The 15,633-nt window shown below is 40.6% G+C and overlaps 1 protein-coding gene across 1 annotated transcript in view; it reads right to left on the bottom strand.

The window, feature by feature from the left end:
* STK32B (serine/threonine kinase 32B) overlaps positions 1 to 15,633 on the bottom strand; it is a 79,989-nt gene that overhangs the window by 57,040 nt on the left and 7,316 nt on the right. The window lies entirely within an intron of this gene.

Below are 15,633 nucleotides of genomic sequence, written 5' to 3'. Positions count from 1 at the left end.
CTGGGAATCAGACCCTAAACTGGGAACCCAAAGACACAGGCACCCAAAAAGGTGGACACTTCTGAAAATGAAGATCTCAGGGACCAGACAACTTTTGGCCTAGATAAAAAGGAATATCACTGTGCACACCACAGTGGTGTTATTGCTTATGGTCAAACCCCATTCCACACAATACTGAATGAAACTGGAAGCAAACAGTGGTAATGAATCAGAACAGGATAGAGAGGAGTCGATGTCCCATGTTAGGACACCTGTGCCAACTTTAACGTGGTAAGTGATGATCTCAAAGATGATTTATTGGCAGGTTTAATAATAAACAAACTCACACTTTTGACTCAAAGACTCTCCAAGTTATAAATCTTAATTCCTTTCTCGTCTACCTCTACCTTTTTCTCTTAACATACTTTTAATCTCACTCTGTTTTATGCTCTTGTTTGCTTTCTTGAAAACTGACATAAAATTAACCTGTTTGGGTGGTAAACAGAGTCTGTTTGAATGTATTCAAGGGTCCCCCCATACATTTTCTTTTAAATGAACTAATAAATAAAATAACATACCATCTCCTTTTCCATAGTTCAATATTTAAAGACTTTTGTAAATCTTAAAATATCTTTTGGCATTCAAAGATCTACAATGCCGTATCATTGCAGATCTTTATAGCTTCTAAGGTCAGACAGGACCATTATGATAATCTAGTCTGACCTCCTGTATAACAAAGGCCATAGAACTTCCCCAACATAATTGCTGTTGGAAGGAGAGCAGAGCTTTTAGAAAAACATCCAATCTTCATTTTAAAATTTTCAGTGATGGAGAATCCACAACCACCATTGGTAAATTGTTCCAATGGTTAATTACCCTCCCATCTCTGCACCCAGATCTCTCAGAATAGCACTTTATGATAGATTAGCCCATTGCATGTTTTGCCTTAGAGTGAGATCATATTTGGAGAACAGGTAATAACTATAATTAAGCATAAAAACTGTAAAGCATGTTTCTTTCAGGTTATAGCATTCATTCTGATGGGTCTGCCAAACATTGCTAGACATGGCTAACTTCAAATTACCTTAATCTATCCACATCAGTGCTCCATGCTCACCATTATTCATTTTAATTGAGTTTTGAGCTTCAAGTACATTTTGTGAAATAGATCATTTCTGACAAATTAATTCATAGATACTCTTCCACTCTGCAGTTGTCATAGCAGCCAAATGATCTATACTTTGACAACATAATAACAGTGATGCAGTTCATGGTTATAGATATGTTGTAGAAAATGACAAAGCTGACTTGAATTTTTACTTAAACTACTGCTAATTCTGCTCCCTACTTGTGACAAGTCCTCAGTATCCAACATTACCTTGCACAAGCTTGCAATAAAGGGAATATAAATATAATTGCAAACAACATTGTACTCACTTTTCTATGATCACATACAACTTTATTTATCCAGCAGCAGTTGTAAAAGACACTAAACATAGGCCAAAACATTGCCCAGAGTTCATGTTAAACTGAGGTTGCCTGAAGTTAGGCATCTGAGCACTCTCAGCTCCCGCTGAACTCAATGACCAAAGTGTAAGTGCTTAGCACTTTTGAAAATCAGGCCATTTTTAATTAGGTGCTTAAATGCGAGTTTAGGAGTGTCAGTTTAGGCACCCAGGTTTGAAAATGTTGACCATGATAAATTAATTGGCTTGAGGTTTGTTACTTTCAAGAGTGACTAGTCCAAACAGAGAATAACTATTACCTTCCTTGATAGATTACCCTTATGATCACACCAATGTGCACTATCGGACAACACTATGAAATCAGGGCCTTGACATGCCTCTGGGAGGAATCCCAGTTGTCAACAGGAAAGGAGATTTATTTTTTGATGAACTGTTTTAGTTTCATTCTTTCCGTAAGAACCTAATTGAAGAGGCTCCAGTGTGCCGACTGGTACTACATTTGAAACTGACAGGTGTTGATTTGGGAGGCTTATAGCAGAGATTTTTCACACACTGAGAGGCGTTGTTGTGTTCTCTCATGGGGCAAGTTAGAACTGTGCAAAATCAGTGAAAGAGAGAAAGAGAGAGGCAAAAAAAAAGATACAGTGCAGACCTTTTCAAGTGACCTTTATTTTCTTCTAATGCATCTCCTGGTTTGCAATACGTGTAAGCAATAATGATAGCAGTGCAAAGCAATTCCTGAAGATTAATTACTGTCTGGAAGGAGTTGATGGCCTCAGATGCACCTGAGTGCTACTAACCCAAGCTGGTCATTAATTCCTCTGAAATGTCCTGTACTGAGGTTATCATTGCTACTATAAATTGAAAATAAAATTTTAAAAAATCATAGTTATATGGCCTTTTATTTAATGGGTGAGGGAGTTTGAATTTGTATGCACAAGGTTATTGCTAAAGAATTGATGTCATAGTATATTAGACAATCAGACTAGTGATGTCATCTCTCAACATTATCTCCAGCTGGTAAGCATCAGTGAAAAAGTGAGAAATCTGCATATCACTGTGTGTGATGGAAATCATTTAGGTTCATTGCATATAAAACCAGCAGCACACTCTGCTCATTCAATGGCACTCATATACCACAGCGATGGAGGCTGCATGAGAACCTTGACAGATAATGTAATTCAAATAAATAACAAATGGATTCCAGGACAAATACTTACAAATACTTTGTGTGTCATATAAAAGTCTGCATCTACATTGTAAGCACCAACCCTGCAAAAATGTACTTAACTTTATGCACTGGGAGTATTTCCATTGAGTGAGTAAAGTTAGGCACATGTGGAAGTCTTTGAAAGATCAAGGCCAAAGCTCGTAGGGGTAGGGAAAGTGTATTTTGGCAAGGACCATGCTTGTGAGTGTTTACCAATTAAATAGTAAAACACAAACTTACATGCATACTCTCTGGCATTGGGCTGAATTGCCTATTCTTAATCTTAACATTCCAAGATTGGGGAGTTCACTGAATTATAATCCTCAAAAAATGCCCTACTAGTGCATTAGACTAGTCAATGGAGGAGAATGGAAGCCTAAATTGCAGCAAATTACAATGTAACTTCCTCAGTTGCTATGGCAAGGCATTTATATAACATTCATTAAGTACATAAAAGTTGCAGGAGATAACTTATTAATTAGTCCAACAAAAGACGTGCTTCTATGAATCAAAGTTTCTTCATCAGGTCATGATGAATAGTAACATAATCTATACTGTGTAGTAGAAGATTGTTAATTCAGAGTCACAGTCTGATCAAAGAGAGATGGGGCCAGATTTTCAAAGGTATTTAGGTGCCCAAAGATGCACATAGTGGGATTTTCAAAACACCTACACAGGTTGGACACCTAATTTCCATTAATTTCAATGGGAGTTAGGTGCCTAAATACCTTTGTAAATCTGGCCCGTGGTGTAGAAAGATATGAAACAATCATAGGTGTGGATTGGAGCTTCCCATCATAATTAATAGTTTTGTCAGGATTACAATGACTCTGTGTTCTATCAATCAAAACAAAAGCACAGGGTGAGGACAAAACAAATCAATATATTTTAAAGTACACGGTCTTTCTCCTCATTTTAACAAAACAGCATTAGAAGAACACATCTAATAGAGAGACTACTCCATTTCTAGTGTGGTCGTATTGGTGATAAAGGAAACACATCGCAGATGAAGACAGATCCTTGGGGCACCAATGGACCTCAAAATCTGGGCAATGGAAGCACTGGTCTTGGGCAGAGAGAGAGAAAGATGGAAATATAATACTGAAGAAGAAAAGCAAAGACACATATAATATGGAAAGGAATGAGAGAGCGAGAGAAAAAGAGAGCACGAGTGTGGTAGGGTGCAAGAATAAAGAAACTGAAGAAGCAGACAGAAAAAGGAGAAGTGCAGTGAGGGAACAATGGTGAAGAGAGAGCTACCCATGAAGGAGCCGTTCATTCACTGTGCACCTCATTGCACATCTTACACAAAGTGCACTAAGAGTCTAAACCTGAATGAGATGAAAGCTCTCACCATATTAACTGCAACTTACATGGTGAATACAGATAAACCGAGGGCCCTAAGGAGCCCTGCCTCATTGACTGTATCATACAAAAATGAGTAACTTTAAAAGGTGCATCATGATACATGCAGAGCCTTGCCTCCTTCAGGACCCAATGCAGTTTCATTGCAGTGACTAAAAAGACTCCTACTTATTTCAGTGGGAACTGGATTGGGCTCTCAAATGCACAGATTACGAAACTGTCATCCTACCACATACACACTTTTGCACTGGGCTGGTGCACACACTTCAAGAAGTATGTAATGCTGATGTACTTACACAGTGTGCAAGGGATGAGACAGGGGTCATGCGCTGCATATATGCAGTGCAACTGATTTTATGCCAAACATGATCTAAAAGGACTAATGTTCATATTAACTTCACTGCCAACAAACAAAGTGCCATTTCCAAAGTCCCATAGATAGGCCAAATCAAAAACAATTTCCACTAGAACACTGAAAGTCTCTTCTCAATGACAGGTTCCTGCCATACTTCAACATTCAATTCCCAGATGGGAGCAGGCAAAGGAGACAAAGGGAACTGCATTCTGGGTTACAGTGTTTGTTACTTAACTGGTGCTACAGCTCAAGCAGGTAGAGCTACTCACAATGGGTGAAATCCTGGCCCCGTTAAAGTCAATGGCAAAACTCCCACTGACTTAAATCGGGGCCAGGATTTCACACAATGCTTTTTTGATTGGGTCTGAGAAACCAGTCACTATTTTTATAAAATGCATATCCAAAAGAGTACATTTTTTCAACTATTATCTAAAATCCAAAGGGCATTCTTCACCATATAACAACAGTGTTAGAGTCAAAGCACTCGTATAATGCCACTTTGATATCAGAACATTCAATGTGTTTTAGATCACTTGAGAATTAATCCTGCAATATGTGGCCAGATCCCAATGCTCACATAGGACCCACTGACTCTAGTGGGGCTGCAGGTGGGAGCATGGTTTCACCTACATTGTGCACCTTACAGCGTTGGGGATTTAAGGCCTGACTCTTCCACCTTTACAAATTCTGGGTAGTACTTTACTATAAAAGTACTCCATTGATTTTAATGGCACCATTCATTGAGTAAGGATGACAGAAGGCTCTTAGGCCCAGATCCACAAAATAACTAAGACCTAAATACCTTGGAGCATTTAGACACCTAGCTCCTATTGAAATCAATGGGAGTTAGGTGCATCTGAAGAAGTGGGTTTTTGCCTGAATAAATCTGTTAGTCTTTAAGGTACCACCGGACTCCTCGTTGTTTTTGTGGATACAGACTAACACAGCTACCCCTCTGATACTAAATACCTTTGAGAATCTGAGCCTTAGTGCCAGATGCCAAGGGATTTAGATTCCTAAAGTTACAGATAGGTGCCTAAGTAAGTTAGGCACTGAACTCCCATTTGACTTTCAATTGGAATTAGGTGCCTAACTTGCTTAGGCACTTTTATAAAATAAACTCGATGCCCTTCTGTATCTTTCAGCACCTAAATCCCTTTGTACATCTGGCCCTTATGCCCCAATTCAACAAGGTATTTAAGCACATGACGAACTTTAAGTTGATTGAAGTCATTGGGGCTACTCATGTTTCAAGTTAGACACAGGACTAAACCCCTTGCTGACTCAGGGCCATACTGGTTCATACAGTAGTTTCAATGAAAAGGACAAATGGAACTTAGTTTCTGAAATAATATCTCCAGATTTGTAGATTTGTACATGCTCAGAGGAAATACTAACAGCTTTCTCAGCATTTGCACAGCGGCATTCCAATATCAATTTTCACTTCTCATTCAAAAAAAAAAAAAAATCTCAGAGAAGGTCAGTAATTCTGCCAATTGAGGTTTAAATAGAAAGCAGAAATTAAATCAGAGGGGTAGCAAGTAATTTGCTATTTAGAAGAATAGCAGTTTAAAAAATAAAATGAAAAAACAACTTTTCCCCTCCACTGGAAATGTAAATATCAACTTGTTTGGACAGTAAGTAGCAGTTTACCTCCTCCTGCACAGAGTTTACTTTTCCTTTTTGCCTCCCATAAGTCCAGCCCCTTCTCCACCTGATGGGATGGTAGAAATGGGGCCAGTAGGGGATTGCCCAGATTCCCCAATCGGGAAGCAACATGGAATCTGTATACAGACAAAATCAAAGTCTATAATGCTGCAGTACTCACAACATTGCTCTATGGGTGTGAAACATCTGTTACTAAAGAGCAAAACTCTAAATTATGACTAACTTCCTGGCTGAGTTCTATTAATATATGTGAAAGCTGAATTAAGAACATAAGAACGGCAATACTGGGTCAGACCAAAGTTCCATCTAGCCCAGTATCCTGTCTTCTGACGGGGCCAATGGCAGGTGCCACAGAGGGAATGAACAGAACAGGTAATCATCAAGAGATCCATCCCCTGTCACCCATTCCCAGCTTCTGGCAAACAGAGGCTAGGGACACCATCCCCACCCATCCTGGCTAATAGTTCCATGAATTTATCTAGTTCTTTTGAACCCTGTTATAGTATTGGCCTTCAAACAGCCTCTGGCTAAGAGTTCCACAGGTTGACTGTACATTGTGTGAAAAAATACTTCCTTTTGTTTGCTTTAAACCTGCTACCTATTAATTTCATTTGGTGGCCCCTAGTTCTTATGGTATGAGAAGGAGTAAATAACACTTCCTTATTTACTTTCTCCACACCAGTCATGATTTTATAGATCTTTATCATATTCCCCCTTAGTCATCTCTTTTCCAAGCTGAAAAGTCCCAGTCTTATTAATCTCTCCTCATACAGCAGCGGTTCCATACCCCTAATCATTTTTGTTGCCCTTTTCTGAACCTTTTCCAAGTCCAATATATCTTTTTTAAGATGGGTCGACCACATCTGCATGCAGTATTCAAGATGTGGGCTTACCATGGATTTATATAGAGGCAATATGATATTATCTGTCTTAAATGTGTGTGGTACATGGTAAAATGGTACTTCAAGTCTGAACATGCTGGTAATTTCTAGTGATTGGTCAAGGGCTGTTTTAGAAGGGTTTTGTTTCTTTATTCACACCCTCAGTAGTTAATATGCCTCAGTAGTTTTTAATCGTCATATATTAATATGACTTCATCAGAGCAAATATTTATTAGATTAAATTAGCTGAATACATACACTGATTCTATAGCACGGTACTAATCTGCCATGTAGTTATACAGTCTCTGAATGTAATTGTGCGTGTACGTGTGTACACGTATGTTTGTGTACGTGTGTGTGTGTGTGTGTGTGTGTGTGTGTGTGTGTGTATGTGTATAATCTCTAGACCAGCTTCAATCAGGCAGCATTATGCTGATGTCTAACACACAATGTTGGTCCTATACATTTAAAATGAATATATAACAGTCTCAGGCTAATGAATTTGAAATTTATCCATAATTAAGTGTCCTCCTTATTTTGTGTTGTCAATGACCTCACTGCAGTTAAACTGTCACATCTTTTCTAGCAAACTGTTTGAGCAATCATTTGCTTTAATGTCTGGCAGAGTGTTATGAGCTAGTGGATCGAGTATAAGCCTCAGACCCAGGAGCTTCCAAATTCTAGTCCCATCTATGCCACTGACTTTTGTTAATAATATTGGGTTTATGTAACATTATAATCTTTAGTTTGTCATTTCAGAAACATTAGTTTGCTATTGCCTCACAATATTCCTATGGGGCAGGCAAATGTCATTGCCCACAATTTATATGTGGAGAAACTGGAACTTAGGTTAACTGATTTGCATAAAGTCACACAAGTTAGTGGAAGAACCAGAATTAGACCCAAGTATCCTACTCCCAGGTCAATGTTTACTCCACTACACCATTGTGCTCCCCAGATAAGTCACAGAAATCTGTCTATAGAAGGGGGATAATTATTTGCCTGCCCACCCCCGTTGGAGCTCTTGCTTAATCTCTTATGAAGATGAGCACTCAGAAGTTAACTTGCTCTTGCAGGAATCATGACTTTTTCTTGCTTCCAAAAAACACTAGTAGATCAGCAATCAAACCATTAAATGTTATGGGCCAAGGGTGGGATTTCCAAAAGTGCTGAAACATTGGCCTAAATTAGCTCCCAAAGCAGCAAATGCCAAAAACTCCCATCAGTTTCAGTAAGAGCAGAATCAGGCCAGTGCTGAATGCTATTTAAAAATCCGACACCACATTCACACCCTGTGTTCTACTCAATGTAATTACATCAGAACAGAATTCAGCCATACACAATATTTTTGCTTTACCTGTAAGGTTTAAGGTTGATGTCAGAACATTAACCAGCTTTCTTCTGCCTCTGATAGTACTTCTATGCACTATTAATATATGCCTGACTCAATGTGTATTAAATGTTGAATAGGACTCCTGGTCAATCCAAATTTCTCTAACATTGTCAGTTGAACAGTCATAATTCAGTGTGACAATGACCTCTAAAATGAGCTGTGGAAATCAGAGATAACCAGCATGCAAGGTAGCTAGATGTAGCTATGAATTTTTCAGGTAATTTACTGTAGATTTTATTGGCTCTGTATTTTGTTAGGTGGATTTGTGTCCTGAAATTTATTTTATTAGTTTGATATTAAAAGAAGTCAGGCTGCATTATTCAGATAACTGAAACAGAAGTGAAAACAATAGGAACCTCTATGTGGGAACTGAACTATCCTCTATAAACTCTAATGCATGAAGTAAAGAATATATACATGTAGAAACTCTGCCAAACTAAACGGAGTTATAGTTCAGTCACTAAATAGAGATTTGTAGGACTCAAATAATGCTAATGTTTATGCAAAATAAATAAAATGATATTTAGAATTAAGATAATTCACACATTTTAATACTTTTAAAAATTAACCAAACATATGTAGCATCAATATTATGAACAGGCATGCCCTATAATATGATTTGATATTTTATGTAGGAGAATGTTGGCTACAACCCATATCTGACGGCCACTTTGTACAGTTAATAACTCATAGATTCACAGACTTTAAAGCCAGAAGGGACCATCGTGATCATCTAGTCTGACCTCCTACACATTGCAGGCCACACTCACTCCTGTAAAAAGCAACAGAGGGTCCTGTGGCACCTTTGAGACTAACAGAAGTACTGGGAGCATAAGCTTTCGTGGGTAAGAACCTCACTTCTTCAGATGCAAGTAATGGAAATCTCCAGAGGCAGGTATATATCAGTGTGGAGATAACCTCATTATCTCCACACTGATATATACCTGCCTCTGGAGATTTCCATTACTTGCATCTGAAGAAGTGAGGTTCTTACCCACGAAAGCTTATGCTCCCAGTACTTCTGTTAGTCTCAAAGGTGCCACAGGACCCTCTGTTGCTTTTTACAGATTCAGACTAACACGGCTACCCCTCTGATACTCACTCCTGTAATAGATCCCTAACCTCTGGCTGAGTTATTGAAGTCCTCAAATCATGATTTAAAGACTTCAAGTGACAGAGAATCCACCATTTACTCTAGTTCAAACCTGCAAGTGACCCGTACCTCATGCTGCCGAGAAAGGTGAAAACCCCACCCCCCAGGATCTCTACCAATCTGACCTTGGGGAAAATTCCTTCCTGATCCCAAATATGGCAATCAGTTGTACCCTGAGCACGTCAACAAGACCCACCAGCTAGACACCTGGGAAAGAATTCTCTGTTGTAACTTGGAGCCCTTCCCATCTAGTGTCCCATCTCAGGCTGTTGAGAATATTTGCTATTCATTTGTTCTTGTGTCAACATTGGCGCTTAACTTTAACTCCTTTCCTTCCCTAGTATTTATCCCTCTGATGTATTTATAGAGAGCAATCATATCTCCCCTCAGTCTTCGTTTGGTTAGGCTAAACAAGACAAGCTCCTTGACTCTCCTCTCATAAGGTAGGTTTTCCATTGCTCTGATCATCCTATTAACCCTTCCCTGCACCTGTTCCAGTTTTAATTCATCTTGTTTAAACATGGGAGACAAGAATTGTACCATTATTCTAGATGAGGTCTTACCAGTGCCTTGTATAATGGTACTAACATTTCCCTGTATCTACTGGAATTAGCTTGCCTGATGCATCCTAGGACTGCATTAGCCTTTTTAACAGACATCACATTGACGATTCATAGTCATCCTGTGATCAACTATTACACCCAGGTCTTTCTCCTTCTCTGTTGCATCCAACTGATATGCCTCCAGCTTATAGCAAAAAAATTTCTGGTTAGTCCCTAGTGCATGACCTTGTATTTTGCACTATTTCATCCCATTTCTATTACTCCAGTTTTCAAGGTTGTCCAGATCTGAGAGGGGACATGATAGCAGTTTTCAGGTATTTAAAAGGGTGTCATAAGGAGGAGGGAGAAAACTTGTTCACCTTAGCCTCTAAGCATAGAACCAGAAGCAATGGGTTTAAACTGCAGCAAGGGAGGTCTAGGTTGGACATTAGGAAAAAGTTCCTAACTGTCAGGGTGGTTAAACACTGGAATAAATTGCCTAGGGAGGTTGTGGAATCTCCATCTCTGGAGATATTTAAGAGTAGGTTAGATAAATGTCGATCAGGGATGGTCTAGACGGTATTTGGTCCTGCCATGCGGGCAGGGGACTGGACTCGATGACCTCTCGAGGTCCCTTCCAGTCCTAGAATCTATGAATCTATGAATCTTTTTGCATAATATTCTGGTCCTCCTCGGTACTGGTAATACCTTCCAACTTTGTGTCATCCGCAAATTTTATTAGCACACACCCACTTTTTGTGCCAAGGTCATTAATGAAAATGTTAAATAAGATTGGTCCCAAGATCAATGCCTGAGGAACTCCACTAGTAACATCCCTCCAGCCTGACAGTTCACTTTTCAGTATAACCCACTGTAGTCTCTCCTTTAACCAGTTCCTCATCTACCTTTCAATTATCATATTAATCCCCATCTTCTCCAATTTAACTAATCATTTCCCACATGGAACTGTATCAAATGCCTTACTGAAGTGCAGGTAGATGAGCTCTACTGCATTTCCTTTGTCTAAAAAATCAGTTATCTTCTTAAAAAAGAGATCAGGTTGGTCTGGCATGATCTACCTTTTGTAAAACCATGCTGTATTTTATCCCAATTACCATTTACCTCTATGCCCTTAACTCCTTTCTTTTTAAAGATGTGGTCCAAAACCTTCTCTTGTTGCTCAGAAAGCTCTGTTAGTACTGGAAATGCCTAGCAGTTACACAGCATCTTCCTTCCTGAAATTCCAAAACTTTTTAAGCACACTCAAGACCAAGTAATCACCTGAAGGAAGTAAAAACAAAAGTCATATTCCAGCTGTGGACTTGGGATAGTGACCTTACAAGAAGTAAAATCTCTCTGGTAAGGATCATCACACTCTTATTCTCCTCACAGATATTCACACTGCAGGTTTGATGTGACCCATGTCACTAAAGCATTTCAGTTAGTTGTTGGTAGCAGATATGTCTGTCAAAAGCCAGCCACTAACTAAAAGATCTGACATATAAAGTGACCTCCTCCAGTGACTGCCAGAGAAGAGGGGAATGACAGCCTGCAAGCCTATGCATTTTCTGAGAGGCGTTTTGACAATAAAAAATTATAGTGATTGTTTTTCCTATCAGCATCCTCAAGCTACAGCTTGAGATTTGGAACTAAATTTTTCAAAAGCTCAGCAGTAGGTGAGAAACATGATTTCTAATATATATTTATTGGGAGTACTCTGGACACTGATCTTCGCAGGGCTGGAACTGCCTGACCCATGCACTAGACCCCACTGCAGTTAAAAGATTCCCTTGGTGGGGAGAGGAGTTAATCAGGAACTCCGTGGGCTGTTCTGCTTCCTTCTCAGCTCAAAACTCAAAGAGCTAAACAGTACCTGGAACTAAAAGGAGTCTCTTCTCTCTATCTGAGTCAGGCAGTCCTATCCCACTGAGGGGCTGAGCAACCCCAGTTCATCATTGACCCAACAAACTGCTCAATCCCTATTGGCCTCAGCAGGAGTTCCTAGTCCATTCTGTCCCCACCTCTGTCTACAAGCATGCAGGGAAATGGTGTCAGAGGGCTCCGGGAGCCACTATTATTGTAGTCCATAGGGTAGGATTCCCTAGAGGATTAGTAAAGAGTTCTAGGAAATGGGAAACTTTAAATGTGGGTGTTTTACTTGTGTCTATGCAGGAAGATCACCTGAAAACATCAGCTATTGGGGTAAAATGCAGGGAGAGACTGTCTAAAGTAGCTAAAGTTTCAATCTAACGTGGCTTTATGAACAAACACATTTATTTGTTCATTGAAATGGATTGGTAGGTAGTCAGGACAATCCCTGAAGCAGAGGTGCAGCGTGCTCCTTGCGATCTGCCCCAGTGAATAAGGCGGCACTTATTTTATAGATAGGGAAACAGGCACAAAGAAGTTTAGGGCCAGATTCTGAAACCATTGCATGAAGTCACACTAAGCTAATGGTGCAGAATCAGATGGTAAGGCAATGTCTAGACTGGGAAAATAGGCTGTGTTTTAAAGTGCATTGACCTCAACCAGTATTGACCACAATCAGCTAACACATTTTTAAAACACAACTTATCCTGTCTATACTAGGTACAAAGCCCTGTTTAAAATTATGTTAAAGCATGTTCCCCAACATGTTTTAAAGCATGGCCTCTTCTCCTAGTTTAGACCTGGTGTAAATGGCTTGCCCAAGGTTATATAGAAAGTCTGTGGCAGAGTCTGTGAACTTTTTAGAAAATATCTTTGTTTCGAATAACTAGCACAAATAAAAACTAGAACTTTGATACCAACATTGCAATTAATTGTTAGCATTTTGCTAAGAGTCTGATTTTCCTCTGACATAACCCACATAAATCAGGAGTAACTCAAGCAAACTCAGTGAAGTTACAAAGGCAAAACCCAGTACAAGTGAGATCAGGATCAGGCCCTGTCTGGCATAGTAGTGTTGTTTTTTTGCAGCCTTGATACCCATCATAAGCTACAGAGCATCCACACTCTTCACTTCTCACACTGAAACAGATAATTTTAACAGTTCAAAAAGCCCTACAGACTATGCAAAAAATGCTTTCTCACATTTACAAATGAATCCAAGGCTTGAAACTTCTCTGACAGGCAGAGTAGTGAAGGCTTTTGCTGTATTTTGGTATTTCCAAGATATGGGGAAGATATAGTAGAAGGAAAGCAGGACGAGGGAGGGGCTTGATAATCTCTAGTTAAAGGGCTAGAGATAGCATTTCTCTTTTGCAATTTCTTTCGTACTGAGGTTTTTCTGGTGTTTTTTTTTGGGGGGGGGGAAGGAGGTTGGAGAGAGGGAGGCACCAGACTCACTGCTGTGTAATTGAACTAAATTCTGAAAGGAATAGAAAAGAGAGAGGATACCAAAGCTATTTATCTTAATGTTAAATTAAAGAAGAAGAGGCAAAATGATAAGGGAACGGGGTAATTAAGAGATTTAGGAAGAATTTCTTTAGATACTGATGTGGCCAGCCCCTGCACTGGGCACAAGGGGGAAGGGTGTATGAAGTGGGGCCGAACCATAATTGCAGACATTATTATTATTATTTATTTGTATTACCACGTGCATCTCTGAATACAAGAAATGCTCCTAGCTAGCATCACTAACCGCCCTAGAGGGGGATTGGGAGGCATTTTGCTTCCTCCTGCACTGGTCTATGGATTGTGCCAACTATAGGGAGGAGCATATGTTAGGTAGGGGGTGGAGTCCTGGGGGGCAGTTAGGGGCAGGGGTCCCAGGAGGGGGCAGTCAGGGGACAAGGAGTGGGAGGGAGGGTTGGAGGTTCTGAGGGGGCTGGAAGTGGGAGGGAGTGGAAGGGGTGGGGGCGGGGCTAAGGCAGGATGGGGGCGGGGCTAGGGTGGGGCTCCTTCCGTCCTCTTTTTTGATTGTTGAAATATGGTAACCCTAGATAATTTGAACATCCAGACAATCTGTTTATGCTACACACCCAGATAATCTGCCACATCATACTGGAGCTAAAACCCCACCTGTCCCCTAACCAAATACCCAAACCTCCACCTTTTCCCTAACAACTTATATACCAGTTGTGCATTTTCAATATAAATTTCTGCAGCCCACTGAAGATTACAAATGTAAGGATATCATAAAATTCATGTAATTGAATATAATATTAAACATAGAAGATTCTAAAGTTATTGTTTTATTCATTTTCACATTTAAATTAATAGTCCCCTCCCTCTATTTTTCATTTATCTGAGTCCTCTGAAGAATCTCCAGTATTCAGGAGTCTTGCTGAAGAATTTAAGTAACAATAATTTGTGCGTTATAGTGGCATGGGAGCACCACTATAAGTTAAGGTTGCTTCATGACATCTGTTTAAAGATGGACCTTTCTAAGTCCTCTAAAATTGACATGCTTAGTTGTATTTCTTCGAAAGTTGCTGTGCCTTAAGAAGTTGCAGTGTGGGGTTAATGACCCAAACTTGGAGTCATTTGAGGCACAGGTGCTGGAGCAGTGGTGGGCAACCTGCGGCCCATGGGCCACATGCGGCCAATCAGGGTTATCCGCTGGCAGGCTGCCAGACAGTTTGTTTACATTTGCACGGCCGGCCACAGCTCCCAGTGGCTGTGGTTCGCCGTTCCCAGCCAATAGGACCTGCAGGAAACAGGGGCAAGCATGTCCCTGCAGCCCGCTCTGCTTCCGGCAGGGGGGTTTTGTGTGTGTTTGTTTTGGGGTTTTTTTTTTACTCAGAACTTGAGATCAAACTATTGATGTGATGTGGCTCACAATACTCTCAATCAAGTTTTCAATCAACTCAGTCAAGTTTTACTCAAGGTAGTGCCATTAAATCTTTGGAGGACCCAAATTAAAAACAGTATTTAAGAAAGTGTGTATTTTTTACAGTGTGCATGCACCATTATAGAAAAACAGCTAAAGGGATTCCATCCCCACAATTTTATATGCTTTAAACATAACTCTCTTGTGAGTGCGCTAAAATCTGAATGGTTACTCAGATTATTCTGAAATTCTCCCTCTGGTGGTTGGGGCCTGGAGTCAATCAGTCCTACTCTGCAGGTTTTTAATTCTTCGCTTTGATTTATTTTTCAGTATTTACAAGGTGAGTCTCAGGTTATGCATGAGTACTTCTCTGAAGCAAAAAAACCCTAAACTCGCAACACAAAAGAAATACAGTTCCCTGCCCCCTCCCTGGGGTGATGCCTTATTACACTGGCTTCTGGTTGCCAGCCCTTCCCCAAACAGAAATTAACTTGATTGTTTCTCCCTGCTGCAGATTGTTTCTCATCCCTCCCACCTCATTCTCTCCAGAAGGGGGGTTTTTAAAGGTCACAGGCAGCATAGGCAGCAGGTATCATAGACTGAGGGCGGCTGTGCCTCCCAAAACAGCCAGGCGTGGCCCCCCCCCCCCCCCCCAACTGTCCCCTCCTGCTCAGCGCGGCAGCAGCTCCAGTCTCCCAGTGGCCGTGCCACCTGCCCTCCTGTCGCTCCAGGGCTGGGGATGCTGCAGCGGCGCCACCCACCCTTACGGTGCTGGGGAGGCTGTGGCTGGGGTTTGGGGCGCTCTGGGGAAGGGCGCTAGCCTGTGGCAGGGGCCGATGGCTGTGGTTGGGGGCGGGGACTCTGGGCT

This window comes from Trachemys scripta, chromosome 5, assembly GCF_013100865.1.
Source record: "Trachemys scripta elegans isolate TJP31775 chromosome 5, CAS_Tse_1.0, whole genome shotgun sequence".
Taxonomy (NCBI): domain Eukaryota; kingdom Metazoa; phylum Chordata; order Testudines; family Emydidae; genus Trachemys; species Trachemys scripta.
Note: the sequence above shows the minus strand (reverse complement) of the source record. Positions and strands in the feature narration are given on the sequence as shown.